Here is an 11,147-nt window from a genome sequence, read left to right as displayed (position 1 = left end):
TTTTTTTTAGTAATTTTTAAGCAGAATGAATGGATAATGGATCATTTGTCTGCAAGGCATTTAAACCTCAAAAAGTAAAGTTTTTTTCAATTAATTTTTTTTCAAAACTTTCTCGACAACTTCTAGGTAAAATGACAGCTACATTTATTTATTGAAATTTTCTTGCATTCAAATTCGAACTGGATTCTGATTCAATTAGCACAGGTTTTCTATTTCATTTTTTAGAGCTGATTGATTGCACCTCAGTTTTTACAATGAATATTGCTCAAATTATCCACAAACAATGCTTTTTCACTCAAAATCTGAGGTGCATTCGCTTAGATCAAAAAGGCCTATGATCAATCAGTTCGAAAAAAGATATACAAAATCTGTGCTGATTGAAAGAAAACAAGTTGACAAAAAGAATTAATCCAAGATTTGGTGAAAATACAGCATAACAAGACTTTTATAAACAATTATTTTAAAAAGCCAGTCATTTTTTGACCAGGAACACCAAATTAGGTAAAGGATTTTGCAACACAAGGGTTAAAAACATTCTGAATTCAGTTCTGAATGACCCACAACCCTAAATGTAATCAAAGTCTGTGGAAAAAGAAAAGATTAGAGCCGATTTTCGACTTTTTAAATCATGGAAATCGACAATTACACACTCAACCGTTGATTGCTGATTCTCACGCAAGCTACCAAAAAATAAGACGCACGTTGATCATCATGACAACAGCAAAGGTGGTTCAAGGTGGCTCTGATACGTTCATCTGTTTTGCATATCTTATTGCTGTGTTTCTTCTGAATCGTTGCTGGAATGTAAACGTTCTAAAACCGGTAACAGAACCAAACATCCTTAAAACGATTCCCGCTGTGGTATTTCTTTAAAAAATGGAACTGGTTCTGATTAAGTTCTTGATTTCCAACCCTATTAGAAACACATTTAATGCATGCATCTAAAACATATGTGGGCAGATATACTGTATGCACACACACACACACACACATATGCTCACACCTGGCCTTGAATGCATCCGTCATCTGTCTGCATATCACTCCATAAGGTCTTTCTCTTTTCTACCAGATACTGCATCTCTCTCCTTCTCCTCCCCCTCCTTCTGGTGCTCCCTCTCTCCCTCCATCCCGTCATCTTCCTCCACTTCCCCTGGGTTCGGCAGACTGCTGTCCTCCCCCAGAATGTGGCACAGCTCTGCCAGCCGCTGCTGCATCTTGGGAATTCCCGAGAGCTGGGTCTCGAGTCGGAGCTTCTCGTCCTGCAGGGAAATACGCATGGAGGCGTCCAGCTTTTCAAAGCACCAGCCGCCCTCGCCATCAAACTGCAGCAGGTGGGAGTGGTACTTCCTGTCAGCAGAGGAAGTTTAGTTTTATTTCAAAACAGAAATCTCTACTGTCATTTGATCAATTTAATGTGTCCTTGCTGAATGCAAGTATTATTTTCTTATAAAAAAAATCTAAACAGGCTTATGTTAATGTGTTCATGGATGCAATGTCATGATGCTTAAACGATTATAAACATAAATGCCTGCCATCAAACTGCAGCAGGTGGGAGTGGTACTTCCTGTCAGCAGAGGAAGTTTAGTTTTATTTCAAAACAGAAATCTCTACTGTCATTTGATCAATTTAATGTGTCCTTGCTGAATGCAAGTATTATTTTCTTATTAAAAAAATCTAAACAGGCTTATGTTAATGTGTTCATGGATGCAATGTCATGATGCTTAAACGATTATAAACATAAATGCTTAAACGATTCACCTGCTAACTTCCGCACACCCTTTCTCCATAACCCAAAGGAATGACATGATTCATCGTGGCTAGTTTTCTGATTGACTAAAAAAGCGTGGGCCGCTCCCTTGACTTTTTATTTTGCCTAGTGCGATCACAGACACAGGTGTTTTCTCTCAGGGCACCCATTTGTGATTTTATGCGATGTATTCAGCACATTTAACAACCCATTACTGCAGCTTTGTTGGATAACTAGTCTGGGTGGTCTGGCTTTTTCAGTGTTGTGAATATTACAGTATGTCTACATAGCACATCAAACTCCTACTTCAAAACAGCAAGAAAAATCCTGTTTTCCATCATATGAACCCTTTAATCTTATGTGTTTATGATTCAGTGCTTAGTTCCTGAACGGACATAAATACACTCCCACTAGCAATAAAGGAACTGCTCTTCATTTTCATATTACTGAAAACCCACCAGAGAGAAGGACGGTGTGTAATAGAGAGAAGAGCAATCCCAGCATCCTTTGCAGCTTCAAAGATTTTGCCCTCCACATCAATACTCACAGCACTCGTGCACTCATCCAGGAGTGCGTATTGAGGCCTGTTAGAGATAAACCAGAGATTTATCAGCTTTAAAGGGTTAGTTCACCCAAAAATGAAAATTAGCCCATAAATTACTCACCCTCAAGTCATCCTAGGTGTATATGACTTTCTTCTTTCCGACGAATCCAGGAGATATATAAAAAAATTGTCTTTGATCTTTTAAGCTGTTTAATGCCACTCAGTGGGTGTTGCATGCATCAGTCCAAAATAAGTTAAATAAAAAGCACCCATCCATAAAAAAGTGTCTCACACGGCTCCAGGGGGTGAACAAAGGCCTCCTGTAGCGAATCGATGCATTTTTGTAAGAAAAATATCCATATTCAAAACTTAATAATCACTTTAATCTAGCTTGCGCTCAGTTGTACACGGAAGCAGTTCCGGTCAGATGACGTAGGACATCAGCTTTGCGCATGCGCCGCTCAGAAGTGACAAGCGAGGAAGCGCAGGGGAGAGATCAAAACAAAACAACGGTTACTTATTAGAAGTACAAAACGAGGATTTGTAAAGAAGAATGTCGGAGGATTTCGATGTACGCCCAGAGGAGACAAACATTGGTTTTCACGAGACTCACCGGCACATGCGCAACGCTGAACTCATACGTCATCTGCCCGGAACTGCTTCCGTGTACAACTGTTGGCACAAGCTACATTAAACTACATATTTTTCTTACAAAAACACATCGATTCACTACATGTGGCCTTTGTTCACCCCTCAGAGCCGTGTGAGACACTTTTTTTATGGATGGGTGCTTTTTATTTAACTTCTTTTGGACTGATGCATGCAACATCCGCTGAGTGGCATTAAACAGCTTGAGAGATCAAAAACTCAAACTGGATTCGTCTGAAAGAAGAAAGTTATATACACCTAGGATGACTTGAGGGCGAGTAATTTATGGGCTAATTTTTATTTTTGGGTGAACTAACCCTTTAAACACACAAGTTGTTGGGGACTTTTAAAACAGTTGAATTGTTACATTTTTCATATTCTGACTTGTTTTTTTTTTACTTCCCCATTAATAAATATCTCAGTGGTTCTACAATAATCTCCCCTAAAGCAGCTGCTCACTTCAAATGCAAAGTGAGCTGTATAGTTTACAAAAACACCCACTGAATCCGGTTAAATACTAATTACGTTCAGTAACTGAATATTTATCACTTGAATGGCTTTAAGGAAACCATGAGCAGCTTTCTTACATGTATCATAATTTAGTATCTTCAAAGTATTATTTTTTATTTTAGACCGAGGAAGTCATTCTACCAATTATCTCAAGCAACTGAAAGATCATTCCTGAGAAAATATCTCAGTAATACTCCTGATTATTAACTTACATTACATTGGATTTAAATAGATGTTAGTCCAGTATTAAGCATGGTGTAAAAAATGGTACTTCCATTATATATGTGTCTGCCTCAAATCGTGTGTCATATTTAATAAAATGTCAGTCAAACAGAACAGACGTACTTATGGTAAAACATCCTGGCCATGCCCATGAGCTGCTTCTCTCCTCCAGACAACACGTCCTTCCAGTCGCTCATTGCATCCCAACCTGACAGTATTTAATAGTGTTTAAATACTAACAATAATATATGTTTACAACTAATACAGTTTTGCTTCTTCCATATTACTGAATCATTTAAACATGCATTATTAATTATATGCTATTAATATTTTATCTAAAAGAAATCTGTTAGTTCAACACTTTACATGCAGTCCAGTAAATGTGCTGTGCTTGCTTTTATCTTGCAACACTGGTGGAAATAAACATTCATAAATCAGATTGTGTGCACTACTGTTAAAAAGGTTGGGGTTGATAAGATTGTTTTTAAAATAAGCCTCTTACGCTCACCAAGACTGCATTTAAAACAGTTACATTCAAACATTACAGTTACACAGTAATAATATGAAATATATTACATTTTAAAATAACTTTTTCAATTTGAATATTGTAACATCCAATGACATATCTACTTTTATGTTAACTGCATTGTGTTTTGTGGTATGGTTTTTGTTGTTGTTTCTCTCTGTGTCTCCTGCTCCTCTGACTCCTCCCACTCTTTCCACTCTGGCAGGTAGCGGACTGCCCTTTCCAGCTGCACCTGCTTACCAGCTGAGAGAGTAGCAGTTTAGAAGAGAATTTCACTCCAGAGCATGTCCTGTGTCTAGCCCTGCCCAGAAGCCTTTTAGAGTTTGTGCACTGTGTTTACTGCAGGATACTCAGCCTACAGCTAGTTTGTCTTTTCCTGTGTTACCAAACTGCTTAAGCAGTTACTCTCCCGATTGATTGCTTGTTACCCTGTAGAGAGGTGGGCACCATTTTTATATATTTTTTGTACTTAACTGTTTTCTCCTGGTTTGAGGATTAGACAGGGAGTGAGTGAGTGTATACATTTGTTGTTGATTTTCTTTTCTTTGATAGGTTTAGGAAGAATGTAACCCCCAGAGTAGAACCGTTTTTATTTGTTATTTTGGCACTGTTCCCCGTCCTGAAGTTTTGCTTCCCTCTTTATTTGCACTCTTTTTGTTTGAAAATCATGTATACTCTTCGAGCTGTTAATAAAACCTTTTAAGTTGTTGTTGTTCTTCTTCTTCTGTGGCAGGGGGCTCAGACAGATGCTCTTTTTAAAATCGTAATATTGTTACGCTTTCTTCAAACCTCTAAACACTTATTTATTTTTATTTTCAAATTTTAAAATGTAATTTATTCCTGTGATGTCAATTATTTAATTACTTAATTATTGAATATGATCAAATTATCAATGTGGTTACATCCTTCATCCTTTAGTTACATTTCATTAAATAATGAAGGTAAGTTTTTACTTTTGAACAGGAACAATATTCAGTCATTTTATGTACATAGATTTTGTCATATATAATGATATGAAACAAAATAATTAAAATAATTAATCTAATAAAAATAATAACAATAAACATCATATAAAATAATGTTCTAAAACATTTAAATATACAAATACAAATAGGCACATGGAAAATGAACACTGAATGATGATGCAAACAATCAGTGAATCAGATTTTTGAATCAGTTCACTGAAATTTTGCTACTAAAGTTTAAATCTGAGCATTAAAAAAATAAAACAATTAACTAAGTCACAATTAAAGGAGGGATAGCAAAACTCTTAACTTAACAGCAACTTGAAAATGCATTGTGATATTCACAAACGTTGCTTCATTTTAGATATCATTTGACATAATAAACCATAGATATAAACCCTAGTCCTACTTACTACATACTCAAAAGCATATACCTTCTCATCACCAGTGAAGTGCATGCTTTTAGTGCACACTTTTTAGGTCACAGTGTGCAGTCAGTACCTTTGAGGTATGTAAAACATGTGCTCAGGTGATGGCTTGTAAAGCACTCCGCTGTAGACGGGCCAGAGGCCGCTCAGGATTCTGAACAGAGAGCTTTTTCCACAACCGTTGGGGCCCGTGATCAGCAGATGCATGCCTTCATCAACCTGGAGAGAAAGACCCAACATCCCCCTTACATGTTACTAAAAACACACGAATGAACATACATGCAGCGGATCGCATTCCCCCACAGATAGAGAGAGAGAAAGAAGCACAGAGGGACAAACCACGGGAAACATCTAAATGTGTTTACAAATTCAGTAAAGCCACAGGGTTAAAAGGAGCCACTGTGATGGGAAACGCTTGATGGTTTTCAAAGGTCTTTCTGCAGCATAACATACTGAGAAAAACAGATTGCTCCCTCTCTAAACCCTGTCATTATGCTAAAGCCATCCATTCACCAGACACACATAAACACACCAGCACGGCTTCCTGCAAGAGTGTCAATTACTATTAAAAGACCTTCAACACAACACCAAACCTATGTGAATCATCTGGGCTCAAAACATCTAGAAGCGGCGTTAATGATAATTCTAAGTATAGAGACAAGTTGGTCGAGTGACTTTAGTCTATTCTGATGGCTGTCTGGCAGCGAAGTGCAGATTTAACCGGAGAGAGCTGACAAATTAATCTTAAAGGAACAGTTCATCCAAAAATGTAACAACCTCAAAGTAACACCACATTCCATTTGGCAGCTGTGTTGGTTTTATCTATGACATTATTGTCTACCGTGCTTTCTTCCTCTTGGCTTGGCTGCAAAAGCGATCTGGGAAAGCACTGTGGGTAATGTTCATTGTGTCATGAGCGCACCGCATGACTGCGACATCAGGGCCATGAGAGGGTATTAACACCATGCCGCCCCTGCAAACCGAGGCGCTGTTGTGGAAACCCTATGAGCACACCAACGCGCGACCGGAATATAATCAGCATATTGTCCGGGGCAGACCAGAGGTGGGTCACACTGTGGTACTCATGACCCATTTCTCAGAATTTAGCAGGAAACATGAATTAATCATTAGGGAGCACATACTCAATCCAGACTCAAGAAATGTGTGCACGCACTGCATTCATAACTAGTGCATTCAAGATTTGTTCCATGAAATAATTCTCACTGAAATAGTAAGAAAGACAAACAATGGGTCTCATACTATAATAATTGGGTGTAAGTTGCGTACTGATGTGCACAGGAATTTTCAAAATTTCCCCCGGATTCACAACAGGTGTGCAGACATAATTTTTTTTGTACTCTAGATTATTATAAATCTAAGGTCACTTAGTTATTTAATTTCTAATAATGAATCTATATTTAAAATTATATTCTACTTGAAAGTATATAAAGATTTAATATAGTATATATTCATTACATATTTTAGAATTCTAATTAAAACAAGAATTCTAGTGTTTATATTAGTGCTGTCAAACGATTAATCGCGATTAATCAAAATAAAAGTTTTTGTTAACATAATATATGTGTGGTGTACTGTGTATTTATTATTTATATATAAATACACACACATACAGTATATATTTTGAAAATATTTACATGTATATTAGGGGTGGAACGATACATGTATTCGTCACCACATTCCATTTGGCAGCTGTGTTGGTTTTATCTATGACATTATTGTCTACCGTGCTTTCTTCCTCTTGGCTTGGCTGCAAAAGCGATCTGGGAAAGCACTGTGGGTAATGTTCATTGTGTCATGAGCGCACCGCATGACTGCGACATCAGGGCCATGAGAGGGTATTAACACCATGCCGCCCCTGCAAACCGAGGCGCTGTTGTGGAAACCCTATGAGCACACCAACGCGCGACCGGAATATAATCAGCATATTGTCCGGGGCAGACCAGAGGTGGGTCACACTGTGGTACTCATGACCCATTTCTCAGAATTTAGCAGGAAACATGAATTAATCATTAGGGAGCACATACTCAATCCAGACTCAAGAAATGTGTGCACGCACTGCATTCATAACTAGTGCATTCAAGATTTGTTCCATGAAATAATTCTCACTGAAATAGTAAGAAAGACAAACAATGGGTCTCATACTATAATAATTGGGTGTAAGTTGCGTACTGATGTGCACAGGAATTTTCAAAATTTCCCCCGGATTCACAACAGGTGTGCAGACATAATTTTTTTTGTACTCTAGATTATTATAAATCTAAGGTCACTTAGTTATTTAATTTCTAATAATGAATCTATATTTAAAATTATATTCTACTTGAAAGTATATAAAGATTTAATATAGTATATATTCATTACATATTTTAGAATTCTAATTAAAACAAGAATTCTAGTGTTTATATTAGTGCTGTCAAACGATTAATCGCGATTAATCAAAATAAAAGTTTTTGTTAACATAATATATGTGTGGTGTACTGTGTATTTATTATTTATATATAAATACACACACATACAGTATATATTTTGAAAATATTTACATGTATATTAGGGGTGGAACGATACATGTATTCGTACCGAACTGTCACGGTACGGACATCTCGGCTCGGTGCATGAGGCCCAACGAATACAGGCAATTCACCCCCAATCCAGAAGGGTGCGCCCGCAGCAATGCAACGTTGTTTGATAACCAGCCACCAGCAGAAGAACAGTGAATGCTGTGAGTTGCAACTTGAAAACAAAGCCCAGGTCTAGACAGTGACCATGTGCTGAATCTGAATGCGTCTCACAAAGGACTGGCAAATGAGCCGGCGCGATCACTTCAACTGTTTCCTAATACCAGCAGAATCAACTTTAAACACTTATTGTCTTATTAATAATGCATCACTGTATAAAGGTCTGCTTTTATTTGTGTACACTCACAATGAAAACAAAACATTGTGCTTTTGTAAAGAAAACAAATAGGATGTCGCTTTCTGCCATTTGAGTTTCCTTTCTGTGAACAAATTAAGCCTGTCACAAAAATGAACTGAAACTCAGCATATATAGGATACGTTACGTGTCGCACTGTTTTTTCCCTTGTTTATCTGTAAACTAAATCAAATATATTTCAAGAATTTATCTAGGTGGAAAATTTTTTAATTTGTACTACTGTCTGTTCAAAATAAATGAAAAGAAATCAAGCATAGTAGATTTGTTTTTTTTCCCATCGTACCGAAATCGTATCGAACCGTGACACCCGAACCGAGGTACGTACCGAACCGTGACATCTGTGTACAGTTCCACCCCTAATGTATATACATTTATATATTTATAATATTATATTTTATATTATATATAAATACATTTATTATATATAAACATAACATGTTTTTGTTAAATATATACATATATGTGTTTGTATTTATATATACATAATAAATATACACAGTACACACTCATATATTATGTTAACAAAAACCTATTTTGGATGCGATTAATCACGATTAATCGTTTGAAAGCACTAGTTTATATATATATATATACAGTGGTGTGAAAAGGTTTTTGCCCCCTTCCTGTTTTTTATGTAGCAGGACAATGATCCCAAACAAACGAGCAAGTCCACCTCTGAATGGCTCAAGAAAAACTAAATTAAGGTTTTGGAGTGGCCAAATCAAAGTCCGGACTTAAATCCGATTGAGATGCTTAAACAGTCCATTCATGCTCGAAAACCCTCCAATGTGGCTGAATTAAAACAATTCTGCAAAGAAGAGTGGGCCAAAATTCCTCCACAGCGATATGAAAGACTCATTGCCAGTTATCGCAAACACTTGATTGCAGTTGTTGCTGCAAAGCGTGGCACAACCAGTTATTAGATTTAGGGGGCAATTACTTTTTCACGTAGGGCCAGGCAGGTTTGGACAGTTTTTTTCCCTTAATAAAAGAAATTATCATTAAAAAACTGCATTTTGCATTTACTTGCATTATCATTGTGTAATATTAAAATTTGTTTGATGATCTGAATCTTTTAAGTGTGACAAATATGCAAAAAACAAACAAAAAAAACTTTTCACACCACTGTATATATGTGTTATTTTAGTATTATTTAGTATCATTGAGATATAGTATTATATATAGTATAATAGTATAGTATTTCAATTAATATTTTGAATTAGTTTTTAGTTTTATATTTCCCATTTTCATTTTAGTTAAAGTTTTAGTAATTTTGTTGTGTCATTTTTAGTAGTTTTTATTTGATATATGCATATATATTTTTTTCAGTTGTAGTTTTAGTTATTTTAGTACATCAAGTTAAACTAAACTAAAATGAGAAATGCTGCCTTGGAAACAAGCTGAAATAAAAAGTTTTTATATTAAATTTTCTGTCAGATAATGTTTATTTTATTTCAAGTAACAAAAATGATTTTTTAATAGTTTAAGTTACATATATATTAACTATGATATATACACTAGTCAACATTTGAAGTGGATCAAAACCTTTCATCAAAGTTGTCCTAAAACCAAAATGCATTCTTGTGTTAGGACAACTTTGATTAACTTTTTTGATCCACTTCAAATGTTGACTACTATATATTATAATATACATTAATACAGGAGTCTCAAAACTGGGTCCTGGGGGGCCGGTGTCCTGCAGAGTTTATCTCCAACTTGCCTTAACACACCTGCCTTGAAGTTTCTAGTAGGGGTGCTCCGATTGATCGGCTACCAATCAATATCGGCCGATAATCGCTTTGGGTTGATCGATCAGCGGTCTCTAAAAAGGCCGATCTCAAAAAAACGATCTCAAGCTAATGACGCGCCTGCCATGAGAAGGTTTGGCAGGACATGCAGCGGCACCGTTTCAGTCTCTGTCCGGTGCGGGTGAAATAATTATAATTATAAATCATATTTCTTAATAAAATAACTTATAAAGTCATTTGAAAACCTTGTGTGAGACATAATTTCACAAACAGCGTGAGTGAATCACCGCACGCGCTCTCTCTCAAAATCAGTGGCGGCTCGTCGGGGGAGGCACAGCTTCCCCATAATTTTGAGGTGAAAATGGGAGGAGGACGATTTAATGTTAATACAATTCTTTTCAGTTCATGTCTCAGAATGTGTATTTTTTGTTTGTAATTTCACAGTTGTAATACCATAACGTGAAAGCGCCGCTTTTCTATCGCGAAAAGATGTGCCGAATCTGCTGATGTAATTACAACCGCTAATGATAGAGAAGGGGAGGGGAGGCCGGGGGAGAGCTGAGCTCTCGTGCCTCCGTTGGTAAAAAAAATTAGCCAATCACCATCGAGTGTTCACTTTCAGCACTGAGGAGTGTTGAGAAAAGAACCCTCGCAAGGGAGGCTAGCCTCCTTCTGATATCAACCAATCATCATAGTGACGTAAATTACGTGATATTAGTTTGAACGTCTCCCGCAGCGCTGATAATGTAACAAGTACTTATAATGAGTAGCGATATTGAATATTTGATTGCCAACAGATTTTCCATGCTGTCATTCAAACAGTATATATACAAATTTAAAAAAAGGAAAACACGCCTAAC

The 11,147-nt window shown here is 36.6% G+C and overlaps 1 pseudogene; it reads right to left on the bottom strand.

Annotated features, from left to right (window-relative positions):
* Positions 1–480: 480 nt before the first annotated feature.
* The window catches only part of LOC107584916 (ATP-binding cassette sub-family D member 1-like), a 21,403-nt pseudogene continuing 10,736 nt past the window's right edge, over positions 481–11,147 (bottom strand).

This window comes from Sinocyclocheilus grahami, unplaced genomic scaffold, assembly GCF_001515645.1.
Source record: "Sinocyclocheilus grahami isolate Dianchi unplaced genomic scaffold, SAMN03320097.WGS_v1.1 scaffold64.1, whole genome shotgun sequence".
NCBI lineage: Eukaryota > Metazoa > Chordata > Actinopteri > Cypriniformes > Cyprinidae > Sinocyclocheilus > Sinocyclocheilus grahami.
Note: the sequence above shows the minus strand (reverse complement) of the source record. Positions and strands in the feature narration are given on the sequence as shown.